The sequence below is a fragment of the Papaver somniferum genome, chromosome 1 (assembly GCF_003573695.1).
Source record: "Papaver somniferum cultivar HN1 chromosome 1, ASM357369v1, whole genome shotgun sequence".
Lineage (NCBI taxonomy): Eukaryota > Viridiplantae > Streptophyta > Magnoliopsida > Ranunculales > Papaveraceae > Papaver > Papaver somniferum.
In genome coordinates, this window is record NC_039358.1 from 9,256,162 (window position 1) to 9,283,328 (window position 27,167).

Consider the following 27,167-nt stretch of genomic DNA (forward strand, 5'->3'; position numbering starts at 1 on the left):
GTCAAGAGTGTTGCATATATGATTTTCTTCACCTTTAAAAGAAAAAATAGTATAATCCATTGTTCTCTATATGAACCCTAAAACAAGTGTCATTAACCATCTATCAAAATTAAGCTATAAATCAATCAAATTAAAACAATGAAACAAGAGGTAAACAAAATTAATTCGCTTAACATTAAGATTAAGCTAAGAATAATACCTTTAATTCGCTCAATTATCCCAATTAGCTCAACACCTTCAAGAATTTAGAAAAAAAAATCAAATTAGGGTAACTTTTAACCAAAACCTAAATAAAATGATGAAATTAATATCAATAAACGATTTTTTTGTTAGAATAGGATTTACCTCTACTCGTTAATCAATGGGATACATTTATTTTTGCGAAATCGGATTGCTTATCGTTTTTGAAGATTATAGTGAAGGAGAAGATGAAAAAACTATGAAAATGTTGAAGAAGAATGAAAACATCTAGGAGAATTGCTCCTCATATTGACTTCCTACACAAACGGGGGACCGTCCCCCGTTTGGATTTTTTTTCTTTTAGACGGGGGACTAGAGGTGTCAATGGGTCCGGGTCCTCCCGGGTATCACTAGATCCGGACCCTACTTATAAAGGCCGGGTCCGGTTCTTAATGGTTCCGGGTCCGGTTCCTAAATTTGTGGACCCAAAATCGAACCCGGTTAAATACTCAGGTACCCGTCGGTTCCGGGTACCCATTGGGTATTAAGAAAACTATTAGAAAAACTTCAAAAACTTAATATTTTTCTTTTTTTTGGCTTGAAATTAAATATTTTTAAAAAAAAATCCTTATTATTTCTCATTAATGTACTAAATAAAGATTAAATGTAAGAGAAAAATTAAAAGTGAGCAAAAAATCAAAGCCAAAACTAGCAAAATACTTGTAATTTTTTTAAAAACATGAATAAAAAAAAAATAACTGGGACGGGTCTAATCGGGTAATTACCTGTCGGATCCTAAGTTGTTAATGAGTTCAACTTTAGGACCCAGAACCGGACCCAAGTATACCTGGTCCGGTTCCTGTTCCGGGTAATGGGTACCCATCGACAGCCCTACGAGGGACTATCCCCCGTCAAGATTTTTTTTTATTTCTTACGAGAGACTGTCCCCCATAAGGTTTCAAAAAAACTATTAAACGGGGGACGGTCCCGGCTAGTCCTTTTAAATTTGCCCACAGTGACCATACTCGTTCATATGTGCGAGTTAGTCTCCGAATAGAGACTACCCATAACATTTGCTCTAAATAGCAGACTGTCAGTATTAGTACTGTCAAAGGCCGTGGAGACGAAGGTTTCTTATACTAGTTGCTGCTACTTTAAAAACTTCTTAGGTAGTGATGATTTAGCTGCTGAACTGGCCAATAACGGAACTGGGATGGCTAAGGGGTGCTCCAGCCACCACTAAATCTCTAAATATCACTCACAAATTAGTTTTTTATGTCACTATAACACTCGAAAAAGAAGATTAATACCCCGTGCAATTTCTATGTTTAGACCATAGTATTATTCGCCTGGACTTTCAATCCTGCTGCTCCCGTTGACTTTTATTCTTAACAAAATTGGTGAGCAATAATGATTTTTTTTTGTCAACACTTGTAGCTTCTTTCCCTTGGTGTAGGGCTGTCAACGGATAAATATCCGCCGGGTATTGGACAATCCGATAAGGTTAAGGTTAAGAATTATCGGATATCCGTTATCCGTTAACATCCGGCGGATATCAAAAATACAAACCGATATCGTTAACGTTAATCTATCGGATATCCGTTAAAATCCGATAACGCCTGTCACAGAAGCAAATGCAGAAATGCTGAAAATTTAGGTTGTTCTTCAAAGTTTTTTGACAGTCTTTTTTGTTCAGAAATACAAACCACACAAACACCTCAGTCACATCACACATGAAAAAACAAACAACAACAGAGTCTGCAACTACAAGCAAAAAACTACTAAAAAAGGCTAGTTGACTAGATCTTCTTTGCTGGTTTCATTTTGCATCAACTTCAGTCGACGACTTCCATATCTGCATTCACAAAGAATATTGTCACAGTTCTAATCATATGGTAGCTCATCTAATATTAATACAGTTCTTAATATGGAAAAGAATTAAGTAAAGGAAAAGAAACGAAAATTTACCTGCATCAAAGAAGTCTGGCAGCCAATCACTTAAGCATAGCAATGCTTGGACTAAATCTGGACTTAGTGAAGTTCTATGAGTTGTTAGGACCCTTCCACCATCGCTGAACATGGACTCTGACGCCACACTAGTCACTGGCACAGCCAATACATCTCTTGCTATCTTTGCCAGAGTTGGATACTTACAACCATTCATCTTCCACCAAACCAATATATCAAAGTTCATTTCATCTTGAGCTGTTAGAGTTGGAAGAATTGGTTCTGCTAAGTATATCTCTAACTCAGATTTCTGAACATCATCTTCATCATTTTCCAACACAAAACTAGCATAATCTGTGCTAGATGCACCTGAGCTTCTTACATTCATGCGAGCGACAGAGTTTCTAAAGAAAGCAGGAGCTGCAGTGTTGTTTTGAGATTCATATGCATTGTAAACCTTGAACAAGTCTGTTTTGAATTTCTCATAAAGTTCTGCAGCTTTAGCATCTCCAAACATTCTTTTATATGTGTACCTAACCCATTTTGCCTTATACCTAGGATCTAAAACCACTCCAATGCTCATAATCAAGTTACTCTCACTCCAATATCCATTAAACTTTTCTCTCATTTTCGACCCAATTTCTTGGATATAAAAAAACTCACTATCTTCCCAACTGTTTATGCATTTGTTAATTTCATAAACCCCATTATAATACAGATTTGCAGTTGGATACTTAATCCCTGCAAACTGAGTTGAAACAGTATTAAAAACCTCTAAACATTTACATATTTCTATTCCTTGATCCCACTGCTCTTTAGATGGTAGAATATCGAAATCAGAATCAAACTCACTAAGTCTTTCAAAACCTTCTTGCAATTTAATTGCATTCTTAAGCATCATGAAAGTGGAGTTCCACCTTGTGTCCACATCTAAACTAACTTCTCCAGACAATCTACATTGTGCCAATGCTATATCAAACTTTTCTTTTCTAGCTTGTGAAGACTTTACATATTTAACACAATCTCTAATAGCCTCTATAAACTCAGCAGCTACTTTCATGCCATACAATACAATCAAATGCAGTATGTGGTTGCTACACCTCATGTGAAACATTTTTCCTCCAAGAAACAAACAATTTTTACCATCTAGCCAAGTAATAAGATTTCTCATCATAACACCATTAGCTGGAGCATTATCAGCAGTCAAAGCGAAAAATTTCCTATCTATGTTCCATTCCAAAGTGCAAGTTTTGATAAAATCTGAGAGAGCATCTCCTGTATGTGGTGACGGCACTACAATGTAAGCTAAGGTTTTGGATTTCAAATTCCACTCATCATCTATAAAATGACATGTAACACAACAATAACCATCTTTAATGTATTTGGCAGTCCACATATCAGTTGTAAGACTACATTTGGAAGTCAATTTCTCTAATTGTAGTAACAATTCATCTTTCATTTCAGCATAACACCTCATAACATCTGCTCTACTTGTATTCCTACATGGCATTTTAGCAGCAGGGTTTAAAGCCTTAACAAACTCTCTAAAGTAGAAATACTCAACCATGTTGAGAGGGTAATCATGCTTAGCAATCATTCTAGCAAGGAAATCTCTCATAAAAATAGGATCATACTTCCAATTAAGTAATTTAACTTGGTTATTACCTCCTTTTTTAAATGCAGTGCTAATCTTCCTCTGGCCTGTCTTGTTTTCAGGCTTCTCAAGGAAGGTTTTTAGATGTTGAGACAAGCGGGTAGTTCCTTGTTCACTCTGAGCAGGTACTAACCTTTTACAATGATGACATTCACCCATAAGTACAGCTTCTTCCTCATATGTCTTCCCTTTTACAGGTTGTACAATGATTCTCCTAGTGAATTCATCCCATGCCGGTGACCTTGTTGTACGCAATTTCTTCAACAAAGCAACAACAAGTGGATGATTTTCATTCGCTACTTCTGCTAATCTATTACTTGAAGAAGGTGTTGAACTTGAAGCAATTGTTGAATATTCAACACTTTGATCTTCTTGTTCTGGTTGTTCGGAATTTGGTTGAGTGCCTGAAGTTTCAACTCTGTTGGATGCTTTATGAGACATTCTGAGAACAACAACATGAATATAGTATTAGTAAAACATACTTGCTGAATAAATCATAAATCTAATCAGTTAAGTAGTAAAGCAAGTCATGTACAGTGACAAACCTTGAATGTACAGCAGCAGTAGAAGCAACAACCAACTTAAAGAATGAGTGAACTCCTAGAAGACCTGAAATTTGCAGTTGAAACTCAAAACCTAATCACAAAAGCAAGAAAAAAAGAATGAATTTAGTATTGAAGAAACCAATATTTATTCCACATTTTAAAGCCCCCTTCACCCTTCTAATCAATCAATCAAGTCACCAAATCAAAAAACCTCAAGAAAAGTGGAATCAACTATTTGAGAAATAAAAGATAAAGAAACCTTAATTTCTAATTGCTAGTCATGTTCTGATGTTCCTTCACAAATCACCATAGAAAAAGAACAACAAGAAACCAACTGCAACCCCATGACCCTTTTTCTCATATAAACCAGATTTAGTGAATTCAGAAAGACAGAAACCAATTTCCTATACAAACTTGATAATTTTTTAGTAACCCTAATTTTATCTGGAAAAAATTGATTTTCAGAATCTCAAAAATTAAAAACATAGAAACATTCATGACTTCCTTAGGGCTTAGGGTTTCGATTAGATTAGAAGAACATCAAAATATGTAGTCGATTTTGGGGGAAAATGAAACCTAACTTTGAACATCAAAATTAAACATCGACTTACTTCTGTGAGAGTCTCTGATGATGACTGATCATCATACTTCTTCTCTGATGATGAGAGTCACTTCCTTCTCAACTTCTCGATCTCGAATCACACTTCTTCTCTGATGAAAAACGCTCCTCCTCTACTAGAGTCTCTGAGTCTAGAATCGAATAGAGAAGTCGATTTCGATAGATTAGATTAATTAGGTTATCCCTGTCGGCAGCATATATCTAGGGGTAGGAAATTACAAGTACACCCCTAGACTATCGGATATCGGATATTAACCTAACGGAAAGGCCCATTCCAATATCGTTATCGTTAAGAGAAAATATCCGATAAAATATCCGATTCCGATATCCGATATGTCGGATAAAATCCTATAGGATGTCGGATTTCGGAAATGGATATCGGATATCGGTTATCCGTTGCCAGCCCTACCTTGGTGACTGTACAATCAAGTTCCTTTTTCGTTGGAACATATAGGTTAGGTTGCTCACATAGAAGTCCATAATATTTCAATCTAATTCCTCAATTCATGACACACAACAAGTGTTTGATTACGATACATTCTCGGCTGATGACATCATGGGGGAAGCCGAAATTGACCTCCAGCCATTGATCACCTCTGCGACAGCATTCAGGGACGCAAGAATGTTTGCAAATATGCAAATTGGAAAATGGATGAAGTCGCATGATAATGCCCTCATTGATGACAGCATCATCAATATCATCGACCCAAAGGTAAAACAAGAAATGTCACTCAAACTTCAGAATGTGGAATCTGGTGAAGTTGATCCGGAGGTAGAGTGGTTGCCTTTAGATCATTAAGAGCAGTTTCTATGTAATGAACAAACTCCAGTTACCACTATGGAGTCAACAAACATGAAAAATGGACGTTCAAATCAACATATTTGTTGATTTGAACATTGAGTTGGATGAACGGGCGCACGTGGGATGGAAGACCGCGCGGTGGAGCCACAAACGCGAGCGTTGGAAGCACCAACGTACGACCATGCCAAATCCGCCAGCGACTTTTTCATTCAGCCCGCGACTCTTGGATTCACGCCAAGTACAATCCGTGAATAGTTTACTACTTTTTAATCCTATTTTATCTCATTTTATCCTATTTTATCTCACCTAAATATTATATTTTATTTTCCATCTTTATCTTACAAAACATTTTATATTAAAAAGAAATACTAATGGGCTCTAGAAAAACAAGTCTGTTCATTTTGCCCCGCTTTACCATAGTGGAGAAACCCGTTTGGCCATCCACGTGGCTCAACAAAATTTTGAGTTTAAACATTACCATTAGAATTGCCCTAAACCCTACACCTCCTCATCTTCAATGAGGTTTACTGCGATTTTTTGTAATATAGCTCGAGTGTTATTTAGAACGATTTCTATGTACTTGTATTTTACGAGCCTCTTGTTCTGTCGCATCTCATTGTTGTAATTGTTTTGCAATCCTTGTATCTTATTGATTTGTGAAAAAAATTGTCTTGTCCATTTAGGTTATTCCCTTTTGTTTGTGGTTTAATCTTTATGTTGTAGAGTTCAGGTTCTTCAAAGTTCATATCAGCTGAAATCATTTTACATTCATCGGTTCAACATAACTAAATAAGATTTTTTGGAACAACAAATTGCTATTACTGGTTAAAGATGGGTTAGGTAATCTCAAATTAAAGAAATAGAACACAAAAGAAAATAATTTTACATATAGCTGAAGTATTTTCTCGGATGTATCTTGTGGAATTACATTTACTCAGATTATTATTTTTTTAATTTATTCTTTCTGAAACTACCACATTTTAGGTGATGTACTGTAGGTGCTGAAAGAAGGAGTACACATTCTGAAAATTTTACTTCATCTCTTTGCCTTCTTTTATCTCCTAGCTGCAGATCTTCCACGGAGATATCCAGGAAAACTAAAATGGCAAATCTGAAGCTCTGATTTGTATATTTGAGAGGAAAAATCATAATGCTAATACATTTTGATGTTGATGTTGCTGCTACGGAACCATTTGCCATGATTTCGTTGTTCCCATTGATGATAATAGTCATAGACTCGTAGATGAGAGAGCGGTGTTGTGTTTTTTTGTTTTGGGATTAGGGTTTGATTAGGGCTGGCAATGGATAGCCGAAATCCGAGATCCGTTTCCGAAAATCCGACATCCTATAGGATTTAATCCGACATATCGGATAATACCTTTTATCGGAATCGAAATGGGGTCTTTCCGTTAGGTTAATATCTGACATACGATAGCCTAGGGTGTACTTGTAATTTCCTACCCTTAGGTATTATCTATCGACTCGGAGAAGTGAGAACCTATACTCTCTATTCTCTAATCTCCACTTTCTCTACTGACTACTGTATTATCTTCCTTTTTTTCATTCTACATCTAACACAGAAGAGAATCAGATCGAGAAGTTTGAGAAGATTAGGAGAGACGAACTGAGTGATTATCAGAGAATCTCAGAGAAGTAACTAAGTAAGTCATGAATCTAATGATTCTAATGTTTCAAAGTTAGGTTTCTTTTCTCCCAAATTGATTGCATATTTTGATGTTCTTCTAATGATTCTAATCTAATCGAAAGCCTAAGTAAGTCATGAATGTTTCTATAATTCTATGTTTAATTTTGAGAATCAATATTTTTCCTGAGAAAATTAGGGTTTCGATTTTTGGGACTTTTCTATTTTTTTGAGTTGAATAGTAAGGGTTTTCTTCAATTTGATTTTGGTTGAGTATATGTGAAATATTAGCCAGCCAATTAACAATCAATGCATTGTTGATTTTAGTCGTCCTGCATCTCCTTGTGGATTATTTGGATTTTCGATAGTATTTTTCCTATTATCCAATATGTTTTGCAAGATTGTATACTCACTTATGTAGTTTTGTTTGTCCCCTTAACAGAAAGAATCACCACTAGGGAAAGTAACAGAATCTGCTCATCCAGGTAATGTTCTTTGATTTGTTGTTTTTGTCGTGTGCTGTAAGAATTCTATGAGCATTATATTTGCTGTGACACTGGTGATTTTGGGTTGATTCTTCACTAACTTTTAGTGTCCCAATAGTTGATCTGTTTATAAATTTTTAGTAGAGCCGTGAATGTACATTTGTTCTGAACTTTCAGACTTTAGACTTTAGATTGCACTTGTAATTAAATGACGCATGATTGAAGTATACAAATAATAGACTCACAGACCGTTTGGTTGTGAAAATGTTGGGATCCATTCATCTTAAATTTGCCCACAGAGTGAGTGATGCGCCTCAGATTAGGTTATTTGACTTTGAGAGATGTCAGTGAGACACCAACTGTGTTAATAACTCGATTAATAAACCATTTCGTATAGTATTAATCAACCATTAATTCTGATAATGCATGATTGAAGTAGACAGATCATAGACTCACAGACCGTGCTTAACTGAACAGTTGTGCATTCTTCACTTAAGCATATGGTTGCGTTGGATGGTTAGTGATCTAATATCCATAGTTTGCAGTATAAGATAGGGTCAAGGATCTTCCTTTAGAGCGTCCACAGTGGTGCGAGCATAACTAGAGACCAAAGACTAAAAAAAAAGATCAAATTTGGGTTTAGTTCGTCCTGTGGCGTAGCGGGTGACGAGTAAATTTGGTCACGCGTTGATATAAAGTCCGCTTCATCGTCCAGCGTAGATAAAGATTACGCCTGGCATGGGGTGTTGATAAAGATAACGCCTGGTATGGGGCCTTGATAAAGATAATGCTTGTATGGGGCGTGAACTATAGCAACGCCTGGTGTGTGGGACGGAGATTATACGTTCTCCCGGGTTCAAAAAAAAAAAAAAAAATGGGGCGTTGATAAAGACAACGCCCCAAGCAAAGTTTTCAAAACTTTGTGAACAACAGTATATGACTATATCAACGCCTGGGTGTGCGGCGTTAACTTTACGTACGCCCCATCCAGTCGGACATTATACCAACGCCCTGCATCAGGCGTTAACTTTACGAACGCGCGGTTACAGGCGGACATTATACCAACGCCCGTCTGGTAGGCGGACATTATATAAACGCCCGACTATATTTGGATTTGGTCTTAATCGCCGACCAAATTTGGTCCGAATTTTACTCTTTGATCAAATTTTGATCGATGGTCCGTCCCACTACGCCAGCCCACTCGACACCAAATTTGGGTTTAGTCGTCCACTGCAGTTGCTCTTAGGGACGACTGTTATTTTTTATTGATCAATTGATCTAACGGTTGATCATGTATTTTGGCTAACCCTGTGGGTCTTATTAAGTCGGTTGTGGATATGTGGTATGTGCTAGATGTAGGGTTTCTCATGGTGGGGGAACAAGATATTTCAACCCAATAAATGTTTATAGTTAGATACTACGGGCACCTGTGACATACTTGCAAGGAATGGGAAATAAATAGGATATGTGTTGGATGATTTTGATGCACTGGTGAAGAACTAGCAGCAATTTCTTGTGATGGATTATTGGAGTAACAGGCATATGAAACAGACGATGGATTAGATAGTGACGACTTTGCAGCAGGGAGGCAAAGACTGACTGAGATCGCACCCTACCTAATTCAAGGCATTTCAGACACATCTCACCTGACGTGGAATATATATTCAATTCGACATCTTGAGATCATTAACCTATTTCACACGCGCATGCATGTTTACCAGCATTAGACCCTTCAGGTAGACTTTTCTGAAAGAATAAGAAAGTAGCATGTTTGAGATGTATGTATGGAAGAACACCCTTATGCAATAGGGATCCTAAAAGTTCTCGAGTATATTTGCCAGCAGCATTAAAAAAAAACTCAGATTCAGAACAATGTTTTTTTTTTTATTTGTAATGATATGTTAGTGATTTTTTTCCAATCATTCAGATCATAATCTAAAATAAGGATTTCCTAGATCCAAAAAAATGGAAATGGAAGAAACATAAAATTGAAATTCTCTCTTATATTTTGAGGGAGCGAAGGAATACAATTTTAATCTAAGTAAATCGGGAGTTTTTTTCAGTAAAAAAACTGAAACAAGTGTTCGTCATGGGGTAAAATAAATTCTAGGTGTCACTGTTATTCCCCTAATTGACAAGTACTTAGGCTCACCCTTGTTTACTAACAGATCTAAAATATCTTGCTTTGAACCTTTATTAGAAAATCTGAGAACTAGGATCACAAGATGGGATGAAATTAATCTAAACAATGCGGGGAAAATTATTATGATAAAAAATGTTACTTCGTCTGTCTGTGTATCAAATGAACTGTTTTAAAATTCCGGTAAAAATATGTAACCAGATAACAAGACTGCAAAGGAACTTCTGGTGGGGAAAGAATGAAAAGGGTTTGAACGAGAATGGGAAAAAAGGAGTGTGTCTAAAAAACTGGACATCTATCTGTAAAAGTCTGGAAGAAGGAGGCTTGGGTATAAAAAATGTTAAAAAGTTTAACATTGCTATGATAGATAGGATGGGATGGAATCTGAATCAAAATCCTGAGTCCCTCTGTGCTAGAATCTTAAAATCTAAATACTATCTGAAATGTGATATCTTACACATAAACAGTAAACCAAAGACTAACGATAGTTGGGTCTGGAAAGGGTTTCTCTCAGGAATCAACCAAGTAAAAAAGTGCTGCTTCTGGGAACTAGGAAATGGTAGAAATATTGATATTTGGGAGGACCTTTGGATATCAGGGACTAAAACTCTAATCCAGAGAAACACTATCAATACTGAGGGCCTTAGTAGGGTTAGTGATCTAATAACAGAAAACTTGCCAGATGCTTTGATAACCAAACAATAGAAATAATAAAGAAAATTAGGATACCAGGTGAAGAAAATACGGATACTCTCAGACGAAATCTAAATAAACAAGGTATGTTCTCTGTAAAATCTTTATACAAGCATATAAACACTGATAATAATGCAGAAACTGAATGGAGTAGAATATGGAGCATGGAGACAACTTCTGTTGTTAAGATTTTTATTTGGAAGGTAGCCCACACCATTCTTCCTAATAGTATGCGAGTGGCAGCTATCCTACCTGACATTGATACTAAATGCAAACTCTGTAACGAAGGTCAAGAATCTCTTACTCACTTATTCCTGCATTGTAATTACGTCTCTCAGGTGCGGATGCACTTCAATTTCGATATGGACTTCATTAAAAATGGCACAACAACTTTTCATGAATGGCTGACAAACTGTTTCGAAAGCCCAAACAGGGGAGATTTAAAATATAGACTGGCATGTTCTGTGTAATATTATAATTTGGATGATCTGGAAAGTTAGGTGTGATGTAGTCTTTAAAAAGAAATATCATAATAGTATCATAACTTCCAACAACATCATCAAGTTCATAAATAGCTAAAATACAGTGAACAACAAAGATCATAATATAATGGAAGATCTATATCATAATTCTAACAATGATGTTGTTTTACAGATCAACAAATACCCTGCAAAAGGGATTGGAAGAAATTTGGCTCTGAAAATTAGTATTGCCCTGACAATAACGAACTCTAATTCGAAAGCAGGAATTGGTCTAACTTTGGTTGATCACACAGGTACAGTCATAGAACCAAGAGGTTTCTCCACTGACAATACAACAATAGAGAAGATAGAAAGAGCTGGAGCAGAAGTGTAGCGCCCCCTAAGCTAGTAGCTAACTAATCCAAGAGATTAGCTAAATAAAGAGGCACTACGAATCTAATTCAAATACCTAAACATTCAATTAAGAAATCTGCTACAAAACTTATCCCAAAACTAACCCCGCTCAGAATATATATACATGAACTTCTCTCAAATGATACATATACAATAGTCAATTGGTTTACAGATACAATAAACAACATAATATACATAGCAGAAGTTAACTAATTAACGAAGTCAACACTTGTGGCTTTCGCTGTGCAACTCTGATCTGTCTCTGAAAACTCTTTTGATGACAAGCCTTGCCTACCTCGAGATTCTCCATCCACTGGTTCGTCCTTTGAATCGATCGTTGTTAATATAAATTAATTGTTAATCACACAATCACTCTAAGAACTTAGCCAATAGGCTCACACGATAATCATAGTACAATATCATACAAATTTCTAGTTATAGGCTAAGTGAAATAACAAAATGTTCTAATTCTGTCAATGGTTCTATAACATGTTCTATAACATGATAATGTGTACTTTGGGCATAAATAATTATATACTTATCCAAACTAGGTCAAATTGGGTGTCATCGGAAATTTCTCGAAAAACCCTCAACTTTGCAGAAGTAACCAAAAGTTAATTCGGACAGTAAGTGGTCCAAAAACTCTAAACAAGGTTTATGTCTCTAAGCCCAAGCCCATTGATCTAACCCACGGGTTAACCCACAACCCGGTCCATACCCACCCACCTGACTCGGTCTGAGTACCAAGTCAGCCAATCTGATTCACCGAGTTAACAAGGCCAACTAGGTTTGACTCGCTACCTTAACTGATTTGGCTCAGTCGTTTCTACAAACACTTGACAGACAACTTAAACTTAACACTTCACACATGGTCAAGTTTCGGGGTTTCTAGAATTTACAATATTAATCCAAATCGTCCACCTTATAGGTCGTTAGAAATATAACAGTGTCCTCTACAACCTTGTAGTTAAGAGAGAAAGCTAATTCCAATCCTATCATACCTAAAAGGATCGCTTTACTCTCTCCGTTACCGCTGTTTCCGGACTCACAGTCACAACAACTAAAGTTTGAAAAATCATAACAAATTATATAATAACCCAAATTAAGCAAACTCAGATTCTATAGAAAAATGGGAGACTCATCTATAACTTTTTTGTTTATAATAAATCTAAATTAATTACCTAGGTTGATCATAATCGTACTAGAATGTAAGATAGGGACACATGAAGTCAAGATATCAAAATTGTCTATTTAATTGATAGTAATCTATTTTTGTGATATTTAACAAGCACCCAAAACATTGAACACATGTTAGAAGATATTTAGGGATTTACCTCTGTGATTCTAACTTGTTTCGCCGACAACTTCATCTCCATCGTGATTAAACTACACAAGGGCATCACTATCACCAATCACCATACCAACTATTATTAAGAACACCTCAAGAGTGTCCTCATCTCTAACTTAATCATGTAACTCAACCTCTCCTCATGTTCCATCATCAACTTTTCATCTTCTAATCTCCATCGGTAACTATTTCTCCCTTTCCCTTTGTTATGGTTGATGAAAAAGAAATAAGAAACTAAAATATATATATATTTCCTATGAAAATCTAATGACTAAGATCTTATGAAACCTATGACTCCCCTCTTCTCTTTTCCTAACTCAACAGCTCCTACTCTAAAAGAAACAAAACAACCAAGAGATAAAATCGTTTCCGTAACAACAAAATTACAACTAAACAATATTAACTAACTCCTAACGTAACTTAAACCTAATTAATTACTAACTAAATCTTGGATTACCTTAGTAAAATAGATTTTACTATTATGCTAACCAAGGGGCGTCCTTTATGCTAACCAAAGGTCTGGCCAGGCCAAGTCAAAGTCAAAGCGACGGTCAACGGTAGTTTGACCGATTTATGTTCCATGTTTCAGGTCTTGTATCTTCTTCGTCCAGTATCCGATTTAGGCGTTTGCGTAGTCCATCTCGCATAAATTTTCGAGATCTATCTAACTATGCTAGTTTCGTATCTAGATCATTGTTATATTAATTTATATTAATTAACGTTCGTGTTAAACTAATCGTGTTATTATCGGCTAATACGTCTCTTGACTGGTCTAATAGCGTTGACGAGTTTGAGGATCCCTACAAGAAGCAGCTTTCCAATGGGCAACATGTTGGAGTGGACACAAATTAACCTTCAAAAGTGACTCGGAACCAATTCTTGTGTTACTGGTAGGAATGTACGCAGAAGCTCGAAGACAGGCGCTACTTGATAAGTGAAGACTTTGGAAACTTTAAAAAAATTGCCATCAATTTCTTAGCTCAGTATTTTAGTTTGGTTTTGAGAACTGATGTAATATGGGCAGCAAAACTATTTTTTTTTTGTAACAAGTATGAAATTAAACATACCTAGATGGATAATAGCCTAAGGGCTTTATTAACTTATCTAAACATTCAACAATGGTATGAACATGTAATGACAATCCGTAATTCCAATTATGGAAATTTCGGTCAAATTTAATATAATATCTGAGGTGTTCCTCTTTTTCTAAAAAAAGAAGAAGTAGGAATACAATTTTAGATAATACATATTACAAATTCTCTTTTTTTTTAGAATAACTAGATTTGTGCCACCGGGCTTTTTTTTTTCCTTCTATTTTGTTGTGTGTTGGGCTTAGCCCCTACCCATGACGGTGACTTGGTGTACGCGGGGTTTCGTTCAGTCCCGTGGCAATACATTGTTGATTTGGTGTGGCGGGACAAAATACATTGAATAGGTGGAGAAAAGATAGTAAATATGTGTGGATTTTATTTAATTTTTCCTTTGATTTTGCAGAAAATATGTGGGAAATATGTGTTGTTTTTTTTCTTCCCCTATATGTGTTAATTCGGAGGAAAGAGTCGTAAAATGATATGTACTTGACTTCCAAATTGAATTTAGAGTTCGTAATCTTGTAACTAATCATATATTTTTAGGTGTCCTCGCCAAAACTCTCGTTTCACAAAAGCCAAAAAGGCTTATTTCGGCCTATAAAAAACAAGGATTTCTTACCGTTCAACGTGGAAGATTTTCCCCATGGATCTGAGATCTTAATATATATCTTATACCATGTCTGGGTGTAGTTGCCGAAATGAACATGCACCAAAGATCTCTTCCTCCTGTCTGATCTTTAAACGTCCTCGGGTATGCTTATCGTGAGCGGTATATGCGGGTATATGTCAGGTAAATTTTGCAAGTAAAATATAAGGTTAATAACGGGCCTCTAGCACCGACCTTGCATTCCTACCCTTCTTTCGCATTTGGTTATGTTAGTTAACTAGTACTCCTCTGTCCATTTTTATATGTCCTAATTTCTACTTTGGTCTGTCTCTTTTTATCTGTCCCCTCTGTTTATAGACATACTTTTTCGTTAAACTATCAAATATGCTCTTTATTTTTCATAATCATAAAATCATTTTTAATATAACTTAATCCAAAATCTTATATAATATCACCACATATAAGGAAAAAATCTACTCAGTATCTTTGTATTAATTGTCATTCCTTTTTTAAATAAAAACATTTGTGGATAGTTGTAAAATATCTAATAAAATTTCTACTTATTCTTACACTAGGATGTGACACGTGCCGTAACGGCACGGTTTTTGGGTTGTTAAAGTTGTTTCATTGTCAAATATAACTTCAAACACTTGCCGAATTTCTTGATGGATCCAAAATACATATAGCTAGAAATGTTTTTTGATTGTATTTAGTTCATGTCATTGCTCATAATACCAAAAAAAAAAAAAACCACTCCTAAGATGCAACTATTGAACCCAATGCAATATCATCCTTAAAATACACACTGACATGGCCAACTCGAATATGTTAGAAGCCAACATTTGCCATGTTTAGAATAGCTGGTATTAAGTCCTCTGGTGTACAATTAAAAAAACCTTCAGTTTGCAACATGTGACGGAAACTGAAAGCACCAATTACACCACCCAAGGACTCGCCACCATGTGCCTCAAGTTCTACTTGAATCTATTTATGTATTGGATGAAGAAGCCGGTATCACATCACTCGAGCATTAGCAGGATACTCATTTAAAGTGTGTGTAATGTCCATGACATTTCTGATCTGTAAATATACTAATTAGCCATAGTGAAACCAAATAAGAAAGCTAACTGAATGGTCGAAAATATTGGGGTTTAGCTATTCATATTAATCATACACTCAAAATATTAATTCAAAGATCAAAATGTGATCAAAAGAGTCAAAAGTTATAAAACAGTGGTTATGTGACCCACAAAATACGTGCAGAAAGAAACGATACCAGGGAACTGCAGTAAAACAACGACACTCCGCTGCTGCTGTTGACGCTGCGGAAAATAAGACTGTTCTGTGCAGTCTGTTCTTCGTGTTCTTCAAGGTCCTCTAATGGCAGCAGCAGCAGCAGGTGGGAATTGCTGTTAATCCTTCTTCTTCGCTCCTCTGCGTCTCAAACCTTCCCCAAACTCTTGATCCCTTTTCTAAGACTCGAACCAGCCTTTTTATACCCAGCAAAACCCACAAATCCGAGTTTATCTATGAATATTCTTTTTATTCTCTTCGGTCAACAGTTGAGAGAAAATCTCACTTCGATCCTCTCTGTACGTGTCTTCTGGCCTATTCTAACTCTCCAAACTTCTCCTCTGACTTGAACAAGACTAGGTACATCTTTATCCAGCGTAAAACTCTCCCAAAATTCTTCACAAAATCTTTGAAAATAAACAGAAAGAATACGTATCCCTGTTGAACTTTGATTCACTTCTCCCGGCCATTCTATCCCAATATGTTCGACCCAAACGCACACACAAACCCTGTTTTGCTCTAGTAAGTCCAGCCCAATCGAATTCCACAATTGAATCTCTTTAAAACTGCCCAAAGATTCTCACACAAAAATTGCTCCTTGCTGCTGCCAGTTTCCCACCAAAACGAATGTTTGAAAACGTGAAGAAATGTGACCTTCCCCTATCCAGTCCCGGTCTCCCTTTAGCAGATGCCTGGAAATGGGTCACCCCTTAGTAATTAGGTTACCCCTTATCCAAAGTGATAGTCCGTATAGTAATTTTCTCCCACGAGCGTAAAAACCGCTTTTTTAGCCAATTTCGCCGCAAAAGCTTATTTCTCCAAAAATACCTACAGGGACATAAAAACCATAATAAATATAAAATCGAGCACTAATAATATATACAATTGTATTTGTGTCGTTATTACTATTTTGTTGAGATCATGATTCTTATAGGTAGGTTAACTATTATCGTTCGGATTATTATGGACACTTACCTGACGGTCTAGAATTTCAAAGGTATTCATTTTGTCAAGAGTCTAAAGTTGAGGTGGAGCTAGGCAATGGCAAGCATCCCGTGAAGGAAAAAAGTGCAGGACTCTTCAACAATTCTATATGTGAAACAATCCAGTGACCCTATGTTCTCTTTAACAGGAAAAGTTGATCACTTAATGAGTTTCAGTTTCATCTTAGTTACATCTAATACTGGTTCTATAATCCTACTCAGTAAAATTCCCTTTTGGAGACACCAATTCAGTGATACTGAGCAAATAGATTGACGGCTCCTTGGACTATTTAACCACGAATAAAATCAATATTTAGCAACATGATATCTACATGAAGCTGGATGTAAACTTGATATAATAACCAAGGTCCAAGGAGAAACACAAAACAATTTAAAAAAAACATTGAAAAGCGGTGATTATTTCTGGTACAACACATCCAAAAGATTTAAAATCTTAGTAAATCCTCTCTTCATTTTTATTACAAATCTCTATGCTGATAAGAAATCATAGATTCATCCAACAATTACCGCAGGACCTGCCATGTGATATATCCGACATCACTTTGTTGAGAAATCCAAATAATATAACATCAAAAGTATTACAAACAAAAATTGATGTGTCAGTAACTGCTCATTTCCCAAGAAGATATTTCTATCTAAAATATAAAGAGGCTTTTTAAGTTGCTAGGATATCTATAGCGTCAGATGAGATGAGCAGATAGTAGTGTACACAAAAAAATTGAAGTTTAAAACTGTTATAATAGAATGGAAAAGGCAGTTGAGAGTATGCATAAACACATAAAAAAAAGCAGTACGTAAAATGGACATACTCAATATATCCTAAGACAACCTCCCCAACGGTAATGTGATAAATTACATATAGATTTCTAAATCAAGGGGAAAATAAATGTTCTGTAAATTTTTCCTTAAAAATTAAAATGAAATAAGAATAGCAGGCACAACTAACCTATACCTGAAAGAAAGTGGGAGGAAAGGGTATCAACAAATAAACCATTCCTAGTGCCACTCTATCCAATTCCAAAATTTCCAGAGGCCAGTTTTTGGCATCCAATATTTCTCTTCCTATGCCATGGGGATGTGTCTACATGAAAATTTATTGTAATTTTTCTGAGGCTTGGGATAATATGTAGTCTAATCTCTGATTATATGAGGAAAATAAGGGGTAGACAGATCTTGGTGCTGATGAATTTTTGAGTAACATTTGGATCTGTCTTAAAGGAATGCCTAACTATCTGATAATCAACTTAGACATTTATAATCTTCCCCAAGGACACAAAGACGGGGCCTCCCCTATTCTATGTTCCATTCTCTGTAAATTGATAATCAATCTGCAGTAAGGTATCTAACAAACCATGTATTAACCAATCTCACTACACACAGGTCAGTGATAGAGGGAAAAGACAACAATACAGATGGGAAGTCATGTTAGTATGTAGTGTACCTCTGACAGGAAAACCATGTCCACTGCAGGGCGGACGACAATAGTTTCAGCCTCATGGTCAAAGGTACCAAATATAACAGTAATCTCGGTGCGGTATTGGGGGAATCAGGTTCTTAGCACATGCATCATAAGGGAAGTGTGAACATTTTAAAATTAGGATAAGAGAGTGAAAAGGTTTTACAAATTATTGTTGTAATACATTATGTATTACCTGGGTACTGCTTTGGGAACTTAAGCTCTACACTTGATGCACCAAATATAACATTCCTCTTCCACTACTTTAGTACACAGACATTGCAACCTAGATAGTGCCATTCACTCTTGAACATTCCATCACGCATCCTGCAGTATGCATATGTTCATCTAGCGAAAGGCGATAACGATGTCGAAAATTGTATTGCTTCAATTATTATGGAAATGATGATCACTGTAGTAACAATTCCACCCAAATTTTTCTACGAGAGTTCCTAGTTTGTTACAGTGGGTGATGTTTCTTCCCATTTTACTGATAGAGCATCCTTTAGGAATTCTTGTGCAAACATGCACGAAAGGTTAGATGTTTTTGCTATGCATTGCTGCAACTGCTAGTGAAGCCTAAACAATTATCACCAACTTTAAAATCCAAAACCATTGTAGAAAAAAAATGCAAGATCTCGTTTATATAAAACAATCCATGACTAATTAACGTTAAACAGTTGGTCTACACAAAATATACAAATAGTGGATGTTAGGTTACCTTGGCAACTTTTGTGATGCTGGGAATTATGTTGAATAAACTATAAAGCAGCTTCTCCACTTTCTAGTCCTTGCTGGATGGTCCATCAACAGCCATCTGGGTGGCAGTGATGGAATGAGCGGCATTCCCAAGTCCTTCAATAATTCTGTATTTGCCATTGATAACTTTGGCAAAAGGAGGAAGACAGTTAGCGGTGCATTTGGCATTAGACACAGTTTCAATGTATGATTTGAATTCCTTCTTGTTGACTCCCACAACAAACATTGTTATTCGCCTATACGGTATACCTATCATACGGAAAATATTGATCATTTCATGTGAAAACCATAGTTAAATAAGCATGGGAATTTTACCAATTCAAAGCTAAAGCGAAAAAATCACAAAGATAGTAAGAGTAACTTCCTGCATTAGTAAGGACAAAGAGAGTAAGAGTACACGGGGAAGAGCAATAATATTGCGTTCGAAAGTTGAGGAAAAATCAGGGGATGAAAAAACTTGGAATTACAATGAACAAAAATAATAGTGAGACATGATCTTTTGGAGTCGTAAGGACAAAAGCCGATTCAACCAACAAAGACCAAAAGATTACCAAGATTATAAAAATACAAATGTCGATCAAACAAATTAGGAAAAAATAACAACAATTAAAGAAACCAACCTGGGATAATGGAGTTGTGCAATGGACTGGCGTCTGAAAGGGATTTTGGTTATTAAATTGATTTCTTATTTGGTTGCACTAAGTACCTTGAAACTGGTAGAGCTACGCCTACAGTGAATGGAGAGGAAATTCAACACTGATTCCAAGTGATAAACATAAATAACAATGAATAGAAACCCCATGATTAACCAAAGAAAAATCAGATTCATCTTGGTAAATAGGTACTTACAAACTCAAATCTTCTGCACTTTCTACCGGGAGTTATCGAAGATTAGGTAAAAAACCTATGATGAACGAAAGAAAAATCAAATTTAGAACTGGGGAACAACCAAAATCAGCGTGGAAAATACCTTTTAAAATGATCTGAATCAACATTGTTTTTGTTTTTCGGTGCATAAAAGAGTTTCTAATTAGACGTTCATTACCTGAACCTAACGCCTATGACATTGAATGGAAGAAAAATTGAAATGAATTTCAAAAGTAACAGAAGAAGAGTAATGGAAAGAGTAAGAGATGAGGGGTGTTTGAGAGGAGTGCGTAAATGTTGATAGGGTATATTTAGTCGGTGAATCGGGACCATCGTTTATGTGGCTAAACTGTGGATATCCGTCCAACATGAGAAACCGGACAGGACATAGCAAACACATAATATTGGCTTGATCTAGGCCTTTCTTTATATATCCAAAATGTGGACGACCGTCGATGTGGAAAAACACCATTGTCCCTTATAATATAGATGTGAAGGATAATAGTCCTACATTGCTAATGTCCCCATCTTCTTCATAAACATTGAATATAATCTGGAAGGGCCACTCCACTAATTTCCAATTGGTTTTGAGTTCCGCAAACTCTAACTTGGTATCAGAGCTAAGGTCGTATGCGAGTAGGCTCAACGGCCACCCATACAACACTGGTCCACGTGTTGGAGGCACACAAACACGTAAGGGTGTGCGTGAAGGATAATAGTCCCACATTGCTAATATCGCTATCCCCTTAATAAACATTGAATATAATCTAGAAGGATTACTCCACACATTACCAATTGGTTTTGAGTTGGATTCCTGCAAACTTTAACTTGGTATCATAGTCAGGCCCGTATGCGAGTAGGCCCGACGGGCACTCATACAATGTTGGTCCACCTGTTACAGGCCCACAAAGAATGCCCTACACGTGAGGGGCTTGTGAAGGATAATAGTCCCACAATATTGTTAATATCCTTATCCCCTTAATAAACATTGAATATAATCTGAAATGGACATTTCACTCATTGCCAATTGATTTTGAGTTGGATGCCCACAAGTTTTACATGTTTACCCGGTGTCAGTAGGGCTACGTTTTCAGGTTGTCTTTCATTGGCATGATGCTCCATTTGGTAGGCTTCCTCCCCATCCAATATCTTTCCAACACCACAAAGTTACAAAGCCTCTTTGGACTCGTATAAAGTACATGATTGTTTTACCAGAAATGATTAACTTACGGCAAGTTAATCCCGCAAAAAAATCCCGCCTGAGATATAGGGTGGGGGCGCACGATCCCATCGCGGGATGCATTGCGGGATTTTTTTGCGGTGAGTGTATAACTGCTGGTTGTTTTACCGTGACTGAAAGTACAATATATACGAATGATAATATGGATTAATTATTAAGCAAAAAGAATGAAGATTAACAGCGTCACAGAAAGTTCTGAAATTTCTATATATATACCATGACTGGAGGGGATTCAGTATGCATTGACGAGTAATCACCAGAGAGCAAACAGAGTGACATCGTCAATCCGGTAGGCCAATTTAACGTACCCTATGTAAAGCAAACTATTATGCATCTTCCGACGTCACAAATAGTATATGTTCATATCTCACAGAAAACATGCTGCATGTAATTCACAAATCATCTATAAGATCTAAAGTTACCAATATCTCTAATCTAAATCATCAATAAGATCTTAAGAGCGTCCACAGTGGGAGAGTAAACCCAAATATTTGGTCTTTTGAACAGACGTAGTGGAACGTACTATCGATCAAATTTTGATCAACGACTAAAACCCAGAGTATATTTGGTCTGGGACCAAGACTAAACCCAGATATAGTCGAGCGTTGATATACTTCACGCCCCACCACCAGGCGGACATATAGTGCACGTCCCACATCAGGCGTTGGTATAGTCTACGCCCCACACCAGGCGTTGGTATAGTTTACGCTCCACATGGGGCGTACGTAAAGTCTACGCCCCATTTTTTTTTTTAATTATTTTGTATGGGGCGGGCATTATACCCCCGCCCCATTCTTTGTTTTGAAAATCAATTTAGTGGGGCGGGCTTTATACCTCCGCCCCACTTCTTTCATTTTTTTTTTTTAGTGCACGTCCCAATCAGGCGTTGGTATAGTCTACGCCCACACCAGGCGAATGTATAATGTACGTCTGACCAAATTTAGTCTTTCCACCGTAGCGTCACACACCATACTAAACCCAAAATTTGATCTTTTTTTCCCTCTTTGGTCTTTGGTTATACTCGCACCACTGCAGTTGCTCTAAGGCATCTTCCACTGTCACTATATTATAATCACATATATTGAATTACCAAGTTGACTATTCCCCATCTCCTTTTTCTCCCGTGTTGGAATCACCCATTTAGGCCTATTCCTATGCACATGCCAAAAAAATGGTGTTTGACATACCAGGTGGCATGGCAAACCATCTGCGCCACTATGGGAAAACCAATAAGCGACTGACTTTCTAGTTCAAGTTATATTAGAACGATGGTGGAAGACTAAAAACACGTTCTTTTTCAAGGACTTTGAATGCGGTAAGTCAGTCTTTTCTACTAATTTAATTTTTAGATTATGTGTTTTGTTTCATAAAAATCAACAAATTCTAATTATGAATAATTATTGTTAATAGGAGTTACACCGATAAATTTATACATGTTAACGAGAATTCCATTCCAAGGAAACTTACTTCCATTTAACAGACTAAATTGGTTATCAGACGGTAGATGGAAACAAAGACTTTCTTTATATTCAAATGGATTAGAAGGAAATAATTCACATAGACAAATAAAAGCTCATGGGTTAAAGGTGGTTGGATTGAAAAGTTTTTTCCAGCGTTATGCTAGGAAAATGATTGAAAACAGGGAAGCTGGTAATGAATATTTGATCCCCGACCATTGTGAAGAGTTAGAACGTCTGTTTGTATTATGGACACTAGGCCAATGTGTGTTTCCAAATGCTAGCTCAGTAGTGTTAATTGGGTTTCTCGAAATATTAGAAGATTTAGAGCAAGCACCAACATATGATTGGGGGTATGCGATTTTATCAGATATTTACATGGCCCTCGGTGATAACTCGACGTGTGGTAAAGATAGTTTTAATGCTTTTTGGGGAATTCTGTAGGTAAGAACCAATATTTTTCACATTATGTATTTATTTGTCATTTTCATATGGAAAATTTATTAACCTGCTGAATGTTATTATTTTCTGTATTGGTGGTATACATATTTTCGTGTTTCGGAACCTTATCTTAAGAATCATTCCAATGTATTTCCGATCATAGGAAAGTATGATTCCGAGAATTGGGACGCTGCACAGATTCCGAGAATTGGGAATCCTACACGTATGTTTAGTCATTTGCAAACTGACATAATGACTCCAGGTGGTGGTGTGAACAAGGAAGTAGTTAGGAAAACGAATCTGTATACCCAATTGCCTCAACTTCATCAGCATTTCAACCATTCCAGCAACAATATCAACAACACGTATTTCAAGATTTGTATCGTGTTCCCATACCCCCTCAACCCATTGCTTATCAAGGTTATGGTGATTCTGATGAGACTCAAGCACCAAGTGAGTCTCAAACCGGCACCATAACTGATTTGTTGAACAACTCTATGGATCCAGAAAATGCAGGCAATTGGATCTTTGGTCAGGGAGGAAATGGACAAGGAAATGAGTAGTTTAAACGTAATTAATGAAAAGATAACGATTTTGAAGAACTCATTGTTGAACAACTCTACCACATAATTTGTTGATACTTCTTAACATTGTCAGTAATGAAAAGATAACGATTTTGAAGACACTCATTTTTTCTTGTTGGATTTACATGACTTAACGCCGTAAACCTTTGAAACACGGTGTCTCATAAGTTAAAAGTCTCTAAAGTGAAATCTACATCGCTTGCAACTAAAACCCAAAATCGAATTAGAGAAACATCTTCCTCTGGAGTAAAATCTACTTCGGTTATGCGATCACTAGGCATGGTGAAATGAATTTGAAGTTGGGTTGGAATTGGTAGAAATCACGTATTTATAGGGGGGGGAATGGTAGCCGTAAGATGAAGATCTGATGAACGATTATCATTGTAGCGAGCGACAGCTTGACTATTGCTGTCGATTTAAAGACCATCAAGAGATAAATTGACCATCGAGCGACCGAGACTCTATCACTCGATGGAAACTCTGTCGTGTATGCCTATATGTCAGGAAAAACATATTGATATATGAGTTTGGCAGTTTGGCATACTCATAGTGGATGTATATATGCCAAATATCATGTTTTGGCATGTGCATAGGAATAGGCCTTAGTATGGCATAACTTTATTTTAGTGATGGTTTGAGTTAACTTCGATTTTCCAAGTTTCCTACCAGAGATGGTAGCACTGCTACAATTATAGAGTATACACAGTTTAGGAATTACTGGTTTATGAATTACTTGAGGTTGGGAATCACTTGAGTTTAGGAATCCTCGTTTTTAGGTAAGGCACGATTTTCTTATTTATTTTATTTTCCATAAATTCTTTTAACCAATCGTACGTTGCCATATGTCCTCATCAAAATTCTCGTTTCACAAAATTCAAAAAATCCTTGTTTCGACCAATAGGAAGTGAGAATTTTCTCACCGTTCAACGTGGAAGCATTATTTGTCTAGGCCTTTTAGTTTTTAAATAGACTAGTTGGTCACCCGTGCTATGACGGGCCAGTGTCTGGCTTATGATGTTTTAAAATTCAATAAGCTTATGATCCTGAAAATTAATAAAACATCCAATAAACTAATAAAAACGCAATGTAATAAAAGAAAACAAATTAAAAAGTTATGCCTTTCAGAATTTTTCTATTTTTGATTTTTTTTTAAATTTCTGGAGTTTATGATTCCTTTTTTTGCTTTTTAATGTATTTTATTTTTGCATTTTCTGGTCCATTCAATCATTATGTGCATGTACTTCATCAGCAAAAGCGTCGTAGAGATTGCGATACATGATAATCTGCTCAAAAGATTCTCGTTTGGCCATTTGATTTTTTATAAGCTCCCTAGTTTCAATGATGTCCTTCGATATTTTTGGTATATCATTGAGGTTAAATAGATGTAGTAATTTTTTCGATAACTTAATAACTTTTCCTGGTTTTCTTTCTTTGCATAAAACGAAAAATACTTTAAATGAAAATTAATCACTAAATAAAGAATAATTAGAACTAAAATAACATAGAAAAATCAGAATCAAATACTCTCTCTGTCTTTTTTAATTTATTTGTCTTCTATTCTGTTTTGGCCTGTCCTTTTTATCTATCTTCTCTTTTTATAGACATATTTTCTCATTAAACTAATCATTTTTAATATAAACTTAATCCTAAATTTTAAATTGTATCTCAATATATAAATAAACAAATCTATTTAAGATGTTTCTTATCAACTTTCATTCCTTTTTAAATAAATAAAAATATTAACTATCAGATTCTTTATAAAGCTTTTTATCTATCTACATTCCCTTTCTAAATAAAAATATTTGCGGCTATATTTTCTAAATAAAAATATTACTGGCTATAAGACTCTTTTAAACATTCCCCATAATAATAAAATTACCTGATACATTTCTTTTTATCAGTAATAATATAACATTTAATATGATTGGTCACGAGATTCTCACTAGTCTCTTTAATAATTTGACTTAGTCAAATAGACAGTTAATAAAAGACATAAGAAATACAATATAGAACTTACAAACATTCAAGGATCCACATAAGTTATTAATTAATTCAGAAAACATACTTACACAATGTTGTAACCCACTTGTATTTTTATGGAGCAAATCATGTTGAACCGGAAACACTTTCATTTGTTCATGTACTTTGACTTATATAGAAACTATAATTACTTCCCTGGCGCAAGGCCGTCTTACTCGTCTAGGGTCTCCTATGCGAACTTGAAATTTTGGGTTTTTTATGGGTTACCAAATCATTGTAAGAGTTAAAATTTTAGATTATAGGAAAATAGATTTTGTATGTTTAACACGATAACTTGAATTAGGTTATGGCCGTAACAAAAATTTCAGCTCTTTTGGTTAGATTTTGGGTTCTAAGCCGAAATTTTGGCATAAACTACCGCCCAAACTGGTTGCTGTTTTCAAAAGCTAAGATTTTAAATAACTTTTGTAACTGTTACAAACCATTTGCTAACAAAGTGTTACAAATTATCTGTAATGCAAATAAGTGAGACAGAACACTTTACTCATTATATGTTACACATTAACTACTATTAGAAGAATCTTTTTTTATTTTGACCCCTTAAATTTTGGGGCCCTAGGCGACCGCCTAGTCCGCCTTGCCCCTAAGACGGCCCTTCCCTTGTGATTTCCACTGAAACGGATTACAAAGTCTCTCCAAATCATCACCGTCTTTTCGAATAAAAATGTATTTGCGTTCACAAATCTCAGACATATAGTATACGCCAAGCAATAGTGAAGCGAGTAATTATTGTTCCTTAGTGGGGGAGAGGGAGTTGATTAACCAAACGAAGGCCAGTTTTTTGATAAGCTTGTTTTATGACTGTATCTAGTTTATGTCTTCCGTACAACGGTCTCATAAGTTGAAACTTATACGTGCAATTTATAAAACAATATCTGATCTTTTTCAATTTTTAGTTTGGATTTTTGGTTCAGGTTCCATCATAAAGTTGGGTGCTCACATTTCCTTTAAAAACAACATTATCCGAGTATCTTAGTCACCCAAGTTATATACACCATAGAAAAATAACATTATCCACGCATCTTATATGTTAAATGCAGTTCATTATATGGTTAATCATTTGTAATCCAAACCGACACATTTTTAGTATTTGATGTCACTGTCACAGTGGAATAATCCAAGTACAATACGTGCTTCTCTATAAGTCTTGCAGAGGGATACGCGGTCCTTCGAAAATGTTCAGCATAAGAAAATACCTTTCTACTGCATGCAGTATGATGAGCATTGTACAGACTTATTTTTTATAAGCTAGATGCAGCTAGCACGCTGAGGATTCAAGTTCCTGAACAACCGAGTCTACCAAATTCATTTCTTTTCTTTTTTTCCTTCTTATCATCCATTTTGTTGTTTTCTTCTACTCCATTGTGTCAGGTTATTGCCCCAAATGAACTTTGTTGG

General features: G+C 35.9%; 1 long non-coding RNA gene across 2 annotated transcripts; it reads right to left on the reverse strand.

The window, feature by feature from the left end:
* Positions 1–17,212: 17,212 nt before the first annotated feature.
* On the reverse strand, positions 17,213–20,304 carry LOC113325631. Of its 2 annotated transcripts, none has more exons than XR_003348091.1 (5): positions 20,186–20,304; positions 19,990–20,044; positions 19,761–19,868; positions 19,103–19,389; positions 17,213–17,440 (listed from the first exon to the last, which is right to left on the reverse strand). It is a non-coding gene; the product is annotated as an uncharacterized LOC113325631 (long non-coding RNA). The 2 variants fall into 2 exon arrangements; XR_003348097.1 differs by lacking the exon at positions 17,213–17,440 and adding an exon at positions 18,498–18,708.
* Between the last annotated feature and the right edge of the window lie 6,863 nt (positions 20,305–27,167).